Raw genomic sequence first — 13,450 nt, forward strand, 5'->3', positions numbered from 1 at the left:
TTCATTAGATAACTAAAACATCTATGGAAATTTTTTTTTAATTGTAAAATGCATAGCTCCATGGAGATTTCTTTCTGACAGATAAGAAGGTATAAAATAGAGTAGGTACAAAAATATATTTCTTGTTAGTTTTGTAATAGAGCAAACTACTTGAGTATAATGGTTAAAGTTTCAAATAGAGGTGGAAAATTACAAATGTTTTCTCCAATTCTATGATATGTCATCTATGATCTGCTGTGATTTTACAATGATTTTTCTTCTGGAAGGAAACATTCTTGGATGGGGCTATAAATAAGCAGGACTCATACTTGATGCCATTAGTCTTTGAATTTTTATTTTTATTTGATTCTCATAAATTTTAATATTTTTAAAAATAACTAACACAAACACACACAAAAAAAGGACCAAAATTAAACAAAGAATAAAAACATTTGTAATATGAAGTTTAAAATCAATTCTTCAAAGAATAAAAAACAATTATATAAAAATACTATATTATAAACTAATCTCCCAGTTAGGTGTCACTCGGGTTGCTTCAAATTGTTTCCAAGCTTCGGGATCTAATCCATATTTTGTAACAACATCCTGCATTTGTTGCCCTTCAGTCTTACCAAAGACAAATTTGCTAGTCAATGTGGACTTAAATTGTCGCCATCTCATCGCAACCATAGACATAACCTTCGTCTTCACCTTTGCGGCTTCTGGGATATCAAACTTTGCCTGCATACATACATTAGTTAGTTTGCATTCTGTCAATGTAAAGATGGACTTACAAAATATAACATGAAAATAAATCAAACACAAAGATCAACACTTACTAATATGTCATTCCACACTATCTCCTTAAGCGTTTCAGGTACATCTTTCCAATTGTTGTGGATAATGGGGATCTTTTCTCGCGCAACTACCCCTAGATAGCTTTGGAACTTTTCACGCATAGGTCCCGATGCTCTCCCGGTAGCGGGATCGACATAAACTGCCGGTCTGGGTTGATCCATGGTTCTTAATGTCAATGTTCTAAGTCGTGTTGTTGTTCTACTCCGCTTCAAAGTGGCCTCTGATTGACCATCAGACTGTGGAGGAGACCTCGGAGGTGTGGCCATGATCCTGTGAAAAAATAACAACATTAATATTAATGTGCAAGGCAAACAAAAAAAGGCGCAATAGTAAAAATAGTATTAGATTGAGACATAAAAAACAGTTGCTTTCAAACAATCCCTGTAGGAATGTTCTCCTATAAACCTTCATCATGGTCTACACGATTTGCATGTCCATCATCGACTTCATCAGGTTCATTCATTGGATGTAGGTTTTTTGAAAAACCACCCATTTCACCAATGTCAAGGCTTGAATCATCATTATGGTAATTGATTCCACTTGGTCTTCCTTGGAGAACCACAGACAAACTTGAATTACATGGATCGTCAACGTAGAAAACTTTTTTGGCTTGTTCTACCATAATGAAAGGTTCCTCCATATATGCCACCTTAATTACTAAGGTCAACCAAAGTAAATCCCAATGATCTTGATGCACACCCATTGTCCCGTTGACCCACTGACACTTAAAAACAGACACTCTAAATGCAGTGTAATCAACCTCCCAAATTTCTTGAATGACGCCATAGTAACACATAGATGCTCGAATGGGGTTGTTGTCCGATGTACTACAGAAGTGATCCTAATCGGCATCAACACTGACCCCACTGTTTTGTACGGAACTTTTATCATCTTGTGACTTTGTGTAGAAGGAGTAATTGTTAATGTCATATCCCTTCCAAGTAGGGACATTTAGATTTGGGCCAATGGCTAACAATGTTAGTCTTCTAGAAACACTATTATCAGCAAATATTGTTTGTCTAAACCAAGTTATGAAAGTTTTATTGTGCTCTTGCAACACCCTCATCATGTTCATTTTGGGGTGAGTTTCTCTAACATGTTTTTTGTGAGCCTCTATGTACGGTAACACCTCTGCTGTGTTGTTTAAAATATACAAATGAGCTTGTGACACATCATGTCTAGTCATTGTCACAACATTGTATCCACGAGTGCCCTTCCCTACTTTTGGCTGATCATGACGAGATGAAGGAAGGCCCACTGGTTTCAATGACTCAACGTACTGTGAGGCAAACTCAATACATTCTTCGGCAACGTATCTTTCAACTATTGACGCCTCTGGTCGATATTGATTCTTGGTATAACCTTTCAAGACCTTCATGTACCGCTCAACTGGATACATCCATCTGAAATACACAGGACCACAACACCGTATTTCCTTTACCAGATGAACAACTAAGTGTACCATTATGTCAAAAAATAAAGGAGGGAAATACATCTCCATTTGACAAAGGACCACAGCAACCTCATTTTCCAAATCATCTAACTGTTTAGGGTCAATGACCTTCGCACATATAGCATTAAATATGAAACAGAGGCGAGTAATTGCAACACAGACCTTTTCAGGCAACGTCCCGCGAATTGCCACAGGCAAAAGTTGTTGCATTAACACATGACAATCATTCGATTTCAAGCCAACCAACTTAAGCTCAATCACAGACACAAGGCTCTTGATGTTTGAAGAGTATCCTTGTGGGACTTTGATACTACGCAGACATTGACAAAAACTTCTCTTCTCCGCAGTTGACATTGTGTAACATGCTGGGGGGAGATATGTCTGTGGACCTTTTGAGACAGGATGCAACACCTGACGTATACCCATGTCAACCAAGTCTTGCCGACACTTCAAACCATCCTTTGTCTTGCCTTTAATGTTTAGGAGGGTCCCAATTAAAGAATCACAAACATTTTTCTCCACATGCATCATGTCTATACAATGTCTGACATGATGATCATACCAGTATGGAAGATCAAAGAAAATAGACTTTTTTTTTCCACATGTATGCATAAGATGATGGTTTTTTCTGGTATTTGCCAAACATATTTACAACATCCTTCACCCGGTCATAAACTTGATTCCCATTTAATGGATCTGGCGCTGTTTCATGTTCCTGACTTCCATCAAATGCCTTTTTCAGTCGTCGATACGGATGATAAGGTTTGAGAAATCTGCGGTGCCTGGTATATATAGTCTTCTTTCCATGTTTAAGTTGGCGGAAACTAGTATTCTGCTCACATATAGGACATGCGTGATGTCCTTTGACACTATATCCACTTCAGTTCCCGTAGGCTGGAAAGTCATTTATGGTACAAAAAACCATGGCACGCAACAAAAAAGACTGCTGCAGATTTGTGTCCCATACATGAACCCCTTCTTCCCACAATTTCCGCAAATCGTCAATTAATGGTCTTAGATATACGTCAATATCATTACCTGACTGTCGTGGACCAGGTATCATCATACTTAGCATTACATACTTTCGCTTCATGCACAACCACGGAGGGAGATTATAAATGAACAGCAAAACGGGCCACGAGCTATGGTTAGTGCTTAAGTTGCCATATGGGTTCATTCCGTCCGTTGCAAGACCAAGCCTTAAATTTCTAGGCTCGGCCCCAAAGTCAGGATACAAACAATAAATTGCCTTCCATTGCGGACTATCTGCAGGATGTCGTAGCAATCCATCTGATTTTCTGCTATTTGCATGCCATATCAAGTTTTTAGCGTCTTCGCCATTAGCAAACAGCCGCTTCAACCTTGGTATTATTGGGAGATACCAACACACCTTTGCTAGACGTGGGTTGCCGGCAATTGGATGTACACTAGAATCCCCGTTCTTCAATTTGTACCTTGATACCCCGCACACTGGGCAACAATCAAGTTCAGCAAATTCATCTCTGTACAAAATGCAGTCGTTACAGCAGGCATGGATTTTTTCATGCTGCATCCCAACTGGACATAAAATCTTCTTTGCTTCATAGTGATTCTTTGGCAAAACGTTATCTGCAGGAAGAATGTTTTTCAGCAACATCAGCAGCTCACTGAAACTCTTGTCACTCCACCCAAATCGTGCCTTCAAGTTAACCAGAGCTAACACAGCAGACAACTTGGTGAAAGATGTGCAGCCATCATACAAAGGCTTCTTCGAATCAATTTCTATGTTGTCATACAAGGCTGTATGTGCCTGTTGAAACCCCTCTTGCCCAAGATCGCGAATCATTTCTTCTATAGGATTTCCAATTTCTGCATTAAACTCCTCAGCCTATGACATGTCAGCTGTATCGGGGGATTCGCCATGCCATATCCATTTTGTGTAGCTACGTATTATTCCGTCACAAATAAGATGAGTTCTTATGTCATCAATTGTTTGACACCTCCCATTTCCACACTTGACACATGGACAAAAATATTTTCCCCACATAGGTTGCGCTTTACTTTGAGCAAACTGCAAAAACTCTTCAACACCATGGTTGTACTGTTCACTGATACGTGATGCGTTCATCCAACTTCGATCCATGATACACGTTGCAATAGAAAACACAGCAGCACTGCACCTTTCGTAGAAAACACTGCAGTTGAAAACAAAGCAGCAGTTGCAGTTAGTTGGACCACAATGCTGACCACTTCAATGGTGCATTGTTGTTTCTAGGGATTTGACATTTTTTACTTTCCAGTATTGTATACTACAGCTTTGGAGCTGAACTGATTTTGGTATGTTTAATTGTAGTTCATGTTGTACCAATCCCCCTATTTGGATATAACAATTATTTCATTTATGATTTAACACTGTTTTCTATCTAAAAAAAGGGATGATGCAAAAACTGCTCAAATTATGGCCATCAAATGATGAATTCAGGCCCCTACCATATATAACATGTTATTTATGTCACTAGTTAGATGAGTTCAAAGTTGAGAGGCTAGTGACATGAGTTCATGTCATTGGGTAGTAATTGAATGGTTTGTACAGCTAAGACATGGCCATCGAATTCTGTCAACAAATGACAAAGGTAAAACAGCAATAACTTATACACCTAATGCAGTTACTACATGTAGTACAGTCCTTTACAATGTCCAATGCTTTTGTCCCATTCTTATAAGCATATAGGCAACAGGCAACGGTCTTGGTTTCTATATTGATTAAACCACATAAAAATGATAACGGAAATAAATGTCTAATGCATCTCAACAAAAGTAAAAAACCTACGGAATCAGGTTATACAATTCATTAATGAATCACCTTAATCCTGACACGTTACTGACAAGCAAGCCCACTATGATGAAAAAGCCTTCAGCTTCAAAAATCACGAATCAAATCAGTATGTTCAGAATGTTCCTGCCATAAGTTACAGACCAATTTTCATGATTAAACGGCAGTGTAGAAGTTGACAATAGTAAATGAACCTAGTGCCTCATATGACAGTCTAGAAAACCATATCATCATCAGTACCACAAACCAATCCTAATTTATAAGTTCGATGCAGTGAGAATGTCAGATCAATAACTTCAACCAACATTAAGTTTAATTAATCAAAAATCTCTCTACTCTGAGTAACTGAAATAAGTAAAATACTTAGGCAAAACAGGTAATAAAGCAACACGTGCCTGATTCAAGTTATTGACTTTAGGATCCATCGTCTCCATTCAATATATAACTAAACAAACAAACTAGATTCACGTGTAAGAAATAAATCTACATGTTATGAAATTAACACTGATGTTAATCATCATTACTGTTCAAACACTGGGAACGAATCTAAATAGTTAAAAAAAAAGTTCAAAATTCAAACTTAAAACATGGTATATTAGTAGGGATACTTGTCATTTGTCAAAGCCTAAGTGCCATGAAATTAGACATGCGCCTGCAGTCCTATCCTCTACTGAATGGGCAAGATTTTTAAATTACAAATTTGTCTTCTTTTTTCTTTTATCTTCATTCTGACTTGTGAAAATTGACTGCATGAGTGTCCCACTTACTTGGGGTTGGGGAATTTGATGTACATAACCTTACCCTAAATAAATTGGCATAATCCTTTTAGTGTTACTTGAAAGGAAAATGTATGAAGGTGTTGCAAGTTGTCAAGCATATAGTTTCTTTAATCTGAAATGAAAATTTTCTACACAAACTTGAGTTCATTTGTTAAATTTATAAATACAATTTGTTCATGTTATCTTCATATAATTATTTGGTGGGCCTATTGAATAATTCAGGTGCCTTACTTATACATTCATAGGTCTGGTGGTCTACTGTATTTTCTTTGTATAAAATTTGTCTAGATACATGCAAACGTAACAAATGAAGGAGTATAAAAATGTTTGGATTATTTATGCTCTTCTTTTCATGTTTAGTCTTGTCATTTTCTATCAGTCAATAGGATTATAATTTTATGCGACTGAATGTAAATGATTATTGTAGTTTTTATGCAACAGGTTAACACTTTTTTTATCTGTTTAATTATATTTTTAATATTCCACTTTGGTTAACTTTCAGGATTTACCTATTGATGCTACTACCACAGTAGATATTGATCTTGGCCTAGGTTTGAGAGATGTAGATATTAAAAATTATATATGTTGTGTATGATGGGTTGGACCGAATTAATGAATGTGCTTCCATCTGAAAAAGGTGGGTGGGAAAACAAGAAGATCAGAATATTAATGTTGATGGTCCATGGGATGCTAAAATTTAGTTTTGGATTTCAGAGGCTAGCTCTTAACTTCTTATTGCTTTTCTATATATGGTGTTGATGCAAAAATCTCATAGCCACATAAAATTAGGAGCAGGAAAACATATGTATCAAAGCACTATGACAATGCTGGCAACTTCAATCAATTTTTGCTGCACGTGGACTCCAAATTTCACACCTACTTTTGTTTTCATCGGAGTCTCTGTTTGGTTCCACTTTGCATCATTTTTTAAAAAGAAAAATTCAAACATATTTTTTTACTTAGTAAGGGAGAAATTACCATCTGTGGAGGTATATACCTGAGTTTTTTTAACTACTTAATTAATTTGATTGGTGACTTTAATTTTTTTTTTTACAGAGACCTAAGGTAAGTATTTTTTATTGTCAAGAAGAAGACTGGAGTCTCTTGTTGAGGATGGAAGAAGAATACATTGAGGAGCTCTGCATGCAGATATTGAAGTTTAAACCAGATTTGGTGATTACAGAGAAAGGACTTAGTGATTTCGCATGCCATTTTCTCAGCAACCATGGACTTAGTGCAATCAGAAGGCTGAGAAAAACTGATAATAATAGAATTGCCAAAGCATGTGGTGCTGTTATTGTGAACAGACCGGATGAATTACAGGAGTCTGATGTTGGTACTGGTGCTGGGTTATTTGAAGTTAAGAAGATTGGAGATGAGTTTTTTGCATTTATTGAGGGGTGCTAGCAAGGACCCCAAGGCTTGCAGTGTACTATTGAGGGGTGCTAGCAAGGATCATCTAAATGAAGTTGAAAGAAACCTCCAGGTAAAGTGTTGATTTCTACCCAGAGCTTGTGGATTTGATCATTGCTTTCTGAAGTTTTTCCCATGACAGGATACCGTGTCTGTAGCAAGGAACATAATAAAAAATTCAAAACTTGTTCCTGGAGGAGGTGCTACTGAGTTGACTAATGACTGTCAAAGATGTAGAGATTTTTCTTAAGAAAGGGAGGAAAGACTAGGCTGAATAAAACACGGGAAGTTAGAAAGTAAGTACGTGCAGTGGTTGGTTTATTCATTCATTCAATTTTAATTTTTTTTGCTTTTGTGGGTGGTTTACGTCTTGTAACAGAATTAGCGATCCACACTCTACAATGGAGCTTCAATGAAATATTTTAAAGTTATAACAAATTCAGGTACAGTCAAATATTTGTAAGAAAATGCTAATCAGAATATCTGACATCGATGCTAACTTTGACCTAAAGTTCCTAATTCTGTTTTTTAGATGGACCACATAGCCTAATTCTGTTAACAATAAAACTAACTCCTAAAGATTAAGACTTTAAATTCACCAACTAAACAAAACAAATAAAAAGAGATATATAACAGTTATATCATGTAATTTTTTTATATAAAATAAGTCAGATTTTAAAAAAGTTTAGATCAAATAAATATACGATTTTTTGTCTAAAGTTTTCAAAAGACATGTATATTTTACATGTCTTTTATTTTTTAAATTGAGCATGATGTATAATTATTTTTGTTATAACTTGTGGGCAATGTTTGGTACAAATATGTTGATAATATAAATATTAGTATTTTCTTGAAGTTTAAATATTTTTATTACCAAACCTAGATTTACAAAAGTACATAGAAAAACTAAAAAGAAAAGGAAATTGTGCTAGATAAAAATTTCGAACTACAATTTTACAAAACCTAAAAAAATTAACTACAAATCTATGTTTTCTAGTAAGGACCACTAAGTAGAAACTAGGGAGCAGGGCCAACATTCATTCTATTGCGTGCAGCTAGCTGTTAGGAAAATGGGGATCGTTTATGAAGTGCCTGTATTGTTTCTTTCATCTTTTTATTAAATCACACAAAATCTCTCACTACATTGTCCCTCAATCTTATCAGAAAAATATACTACCTCTTTTAATCAGTTACAAGTCATCCTCCACACCACTCTAGTTGATTAAACACATTGTATTTTCAAAAGGTTTACATAAAGTCTCTGCCTCACACCACTCTGTCTCAAAATCTTGTTAGTTATTACAAAAACATTTTGTTTCTTACATCAATTTTTTCATAAAGTCACAAAATCTCCCACCACTCTGTTTCTCAACAAAAAAAAAAATGGTCAAGGTAAATTATAACAACCTTGGTCGTGATGAAAAACGTTGTTTTTCATCTCTCTTACAGTTTCCTGAAAATACTGTTATGAACAGAAGGGAAATAATTCTCTGGTGCTTTGCGGTGCTCTGGGGTGGGTGGCCCGGTGGGATTGGGACCCGTTCTTTATGGTTTCTTTTTGTACATGAAAGGGTTGATCGTTGGTTTGATTCTCTTTTGAAAAGTAAACTAATTGTACCATATGGTAATGGCATGTCTCCCATTGCTAGTAAATTTAAAATTAATCCTTTGGTCCGTCATAAGTCACTAAGGCTCTCATTGTTGCAAAATGAGGAAGAGCAGTTTTGTGATTAATATTCACAAATAATGACCTCATCTCATCACAATGATATTGGGTATAAATGTTTAGCACTGGACCAACATAAAATTAAAATAAGTGATGAGTCTGGTTTTACATCTAAATGTTGGTGCGAGTTATCTTAATTTTGGACCCGGATGGATGAACAAAATGAAGCATTAGGAGATGCTTCATCGTGGTCGTTGGCTGCAAGATTCACCAAAACATCATATTGAAGAGGAGTGTGAAGAATTCGTGAAGGAGTATAGGGATCAAAAGAATTTGAGGCATCTTAGCCTTGGTGGGATATGAAGAATATTTGAGCTACCACCCTTCATTTTTCAAGTTGAGAACCTAGAAGCTCTAGATCTCAAGGCCTGTCACAATCTAGAAACACTACCTAGTGATATTTCACCATTGAGATATCTCATACATTTGGATTTGTCTCAATGCTATTTATTGGACAGAATGCCAAAGGGTATTGAGAACCTGATTCGGCTTCGGGTTCTGAAGGGTTTTGTCTTGGGCAGTTCGAGCAAGACTCCCTGCAGAAATATCAGATCTTGCGAATTTGAAATACCTAAAGCGATTCAGCATACGTATAGTAAGTGGGGCTGTGATCCAAGGTTGAAAGTGTTGTCAAAGCTTGAACATTTCAAAATATCATGGGATGTATTTGACACAAGGTACACTGATATTCAGATAAGTTTTCCTTCAAGTTTGAAAAAGTTGCATCTTGAAGGCTTTCCTGACCAAAATATTCCAGAAGCCTAGCAAACTACCTGAAGGATTTACACAACTAAATATAACAGGAGGAAAACTGAAAAGTTTGGATGATGGAGAAAACGATAATATTTTTTGGCATATGCAGATCGTGCGTCTCAAGTAGCTAAAGCTTTTGGATATTAACTTGACAAATTTACAAGAGTTGTTTCCTTTGCTAAGGTATGCAGAAATAAAACAAATCCTAAACCAGTATATTTCATTTACGAGTATAATTCATTATGCCACACATATATAAATGTGTACAAACATTATGTACATCACTATTTGTTATAATAAATTGAACCCCATTTCAGAAATTGCACACATTGTGGTCCAAAGTGCACACATATTTTAAATTAAGCTTTGATAGCATTTGAAATTTAGAACTAGGATGGGGGAAATCTTTGGCTTTTCTGAAGTCCTGAAAGCTACAAGCTTCCTAGTTTTAATTTTTTTAATAGTATATTTAAAATCTTCCAAGTTTTGTAACCAGAATTGGTCTGACCAACAATGAGATGGTGCCAATCCCTCTAGGAAGTTGATAAACATGACATTGATGATCAGTGATATGTATAAACAAGAGCCATTACTCAGTCCTGAAGATTAAATGAACTGAGCACAACCTCTAAGAATAGTATAAACAATACTCAGTCCCGAACATTACTCATATATTACTCAGTCCCGAACATTACTCATATATTACTCAGTCCCGAACAAAGAGCCTCATATATTAACTAAAAGATGTTACATATCACTCACATTGTTAAAATATAAAAAATTTGATCTCAAATTTTGTTTAAAGTTTCACTTTTTATTGGATCAATCTTTAATATATAAAGAAATATAATATTGCATAAATTATTATACATCTCATCTTGTAATGACTCTAAATAACAGTGACACCCTAATTAATTCTCATCTTATTCCTAGGTCTTTCAGATGCATTGATAGTGTGATCAATCTTATCCAAAGTTTATGATTAAACCTTTGAGCACTTGTGTTTTGTATTACAGATTGTTTTAGAAATTCTCGTGTTTCTAAATGCACTTTCAAACCCATGGCTCCCTCCACCGAAAGAAAGTTGTGAGTTCTGACTGCTCTAGAACATTTAGTTATGTAGTGTTTTCTAGTTACCTAATGCATTAAGCATATAATGTTTTCTAGTTTTTATCTCTAAGAATAGTATCCTACTTAGAGTAAATCATCTAAGACTGAAAATCAATGTTTTTATCTCTAACAAAAACAAAAGTTTTTATCTCTAAGAATAGTATCATAGTTAGAATAGTATCTCTAAGACTGAAAATAATTCATCAGTTACAGGCAAAAACTTAGAGTAAATCATTGCCATGTACCTTTATGAGAAAATAAGGAGCTGCAGCATGCTCTAATGAAAACAAAATGTGTGCGTTGAATGATGATTTCAGAGGGTAAAGCTGTAAAACATGGACAAAAAACATAAGTTAAGTACTTAGGCATTAGAAAAGCATAGAAGAATGGCAAAAATCAAAATATTTTATACACCCATAATTATTACCTCGTTCCGTATACCTCAAATCTTCTCCTATCCCAAACGCTCTACCACATATCCAACTGCAGTGGTTGTTTCCTCATGTGCTTCAGCGTTGGATGCAAAGAAACAAAGTCCCTGAAATGCACCAGAAAATTAAATAAAATTAATTTATTTAATAGTTTTTCTTTGGATTGTTTAATTATCTTCAGTAAAAATGAAATTAAATAACTCCATCATATGTGATCATGCAATTTATAATTACAACCAATCATTTAAAAATATGTAACTGGAATTATATCAATCATGTGATAGGGATATTGAGTTGTTTATCTTCAATTTTACTTGTGTAATGTCAGAGAACTCCATTTCTTAGCTATGTGAAATGGTTGATTTCAAATTCTAGCATTTTTAACTAAATTTTTTATCCTCATACTATCATTGTACGTTGTAATCCTAAGTTCAATATATTCATAAAAAAATATTATATTTAAATAAAACTTGCCAATTCTTTTTAAAAAAATCATGAAATTTGAGGTGCATTTTAATTTACCAAATGTGTATATGTGCAATATTTGACCAGAAAATTAGGGGAAAGGAATATTGTTGAGGAACCACTTGGGGGCTGTGGCATTCAACAACATAACCAGCTTGGCATTTGGGAAAAAATTTGTCAACTCAGAAGGTGTGATGGATGAGGAAGGAGTAGAATTCAAATGAAGCATCTTAGGTCAAAATGGTAAGAAAATTACACAAACCGCAATTAGATGGAATTGAAGTAACACAAACTACAGGAAGATGGTATTGAAGTCCAAAAGTTAGTCATAATTTTTTTTTTCTTCAATTAAGTTTAAAAATGGATCCGATGGAATAGTTCGATTAAATGGGGTAAAGGAATGTCAAAGAAAACTTTAGATCAAATGTTTAATCTGATGAAGAAAACCTTTGAACACCTTTGATATGAAAACCTTTGATATGAAAAACAAACCTTTGATATTTGTAAGTATAACTGAGTTCCTCAGTATTGAAGAAAACCTTTGATATGAAAAACAAACTAACTAACATTCAACATATGCAAATCTGATGAAGAGACATTAACTAGAGAATACATGTCACCCTGAAGTATATAAACAGACAAACATGACCAGTAAATAAATTATCAGGCACCATAACTTCAACACTCTAAACACTCTAAGCTTACATACAAGAAAACTGAAGGCAAAAGTTGAGGACAGCAGCTGAAGTCCTCTGTCTGATATGGTCTTCAAGAATTGCCACAAAACTGCCTTAAACACGTTAAGTTCTGCAAAACCTCAATGTTCATGAAAGAAGCAGTTCAATCTAGGCTTTGTTTGAATAAACTTCCCCATAAACACTTATAAGAGAAAAAAAAATAAGAAGAAAAAATAGATTAAGTTTCTTTCACAAGTTAAAATTAACTTACCACCTCAACTTTTCGGGAAGTTAAATAGGAGAACTTCTATAAAGTTGAAGATTTTAACCCATGGAACAAACTCAATATGTTTTACCTTATTTTCTTCTCTTATCAGTGCTTATGGGAAAGTACATCAAGCATGGCGCTAATCCCAGCTTACATTTCATGAGTTCACGCAAATGCATCTAATAAAATTACATAAAAACAAAACACCCATAGACAAATTCAGGGAACACATACAGTGGGAGACACAAAACCCGTATTGGCACCGATCTCGAGAAGTGCAACCAACAGAAGAAGCGAGAGCAGGCCTGAGAAAACACAAAGTTAAATCCCCCCAACACATTTTTTTCTTATTCATGTCTAACAAAAGAGCCACAATGTCGTTATATTGCATAATACTACCCGCGTTCCTTTTTTTATAAGCATTTTTTTATTAAGTTATAACAAATGTTCCCACTGCCAGAACACATCCATTGGCTTCACTGGATGTTCCCACTGGAAGAGGGGCTTTTGCCAAGCATGGGCTTTAAAAATTTGTTGAATTTCAAATTTAAAGCATACTAATAACAGGAAGCAGAAATACACACACACAGAGTTGGATGGGCTTTGATTAAAGAAACTATGGGAGCCCAAGTAGATGTTACACTTGCAATGCCTAGCATAGGGGCTAAACCCTAAACACATATTACGTATACCAAATGCGAAAGCAGTTCTAAACTTCTTCAACTC

At 35.1% G+C, this 13,450-nt stretch overlaps 1 long non-coding RNA gene across 1 annotated transcript; it reads right to left on the minus strand.

Annotated features, from left to right (window-relative positions):
• Positions 1-410: 410 nt before the first annotated feature.
• Positions 411-12,730, minus strand: LOC102665839 (uncharacterized). The gene is made up of 6 exons (XR_003264837.2): positions 12,489-12,730; positions 11,311-11,421; positions 11,129-11,209; positions 5,133-5,228; positions 819-1,107; positions 411-720 (listed from the first exon to the last, which is right to left on the minus strand). It is a non-coding gene; the product is annotated as an uncharacterized lncRNA (long non-coding RNA).
• Positions 12,731-13,450: the final 720 nt, after the last annotated feature.

Source organism: Glycine max, chromosome 2, assembly GCF_000004515.6.
Source record: "Glycine max cultivar Williams 82 chromosome 2, Glycine_max_v4.0, whole genome shotgun sequence".
Lineage (NCBI taxonomy): Eukaryota > Viridiplantae > Streptophyta > Magnoliopsida > Fabales > Fabaceae > Glycine > Glycine max.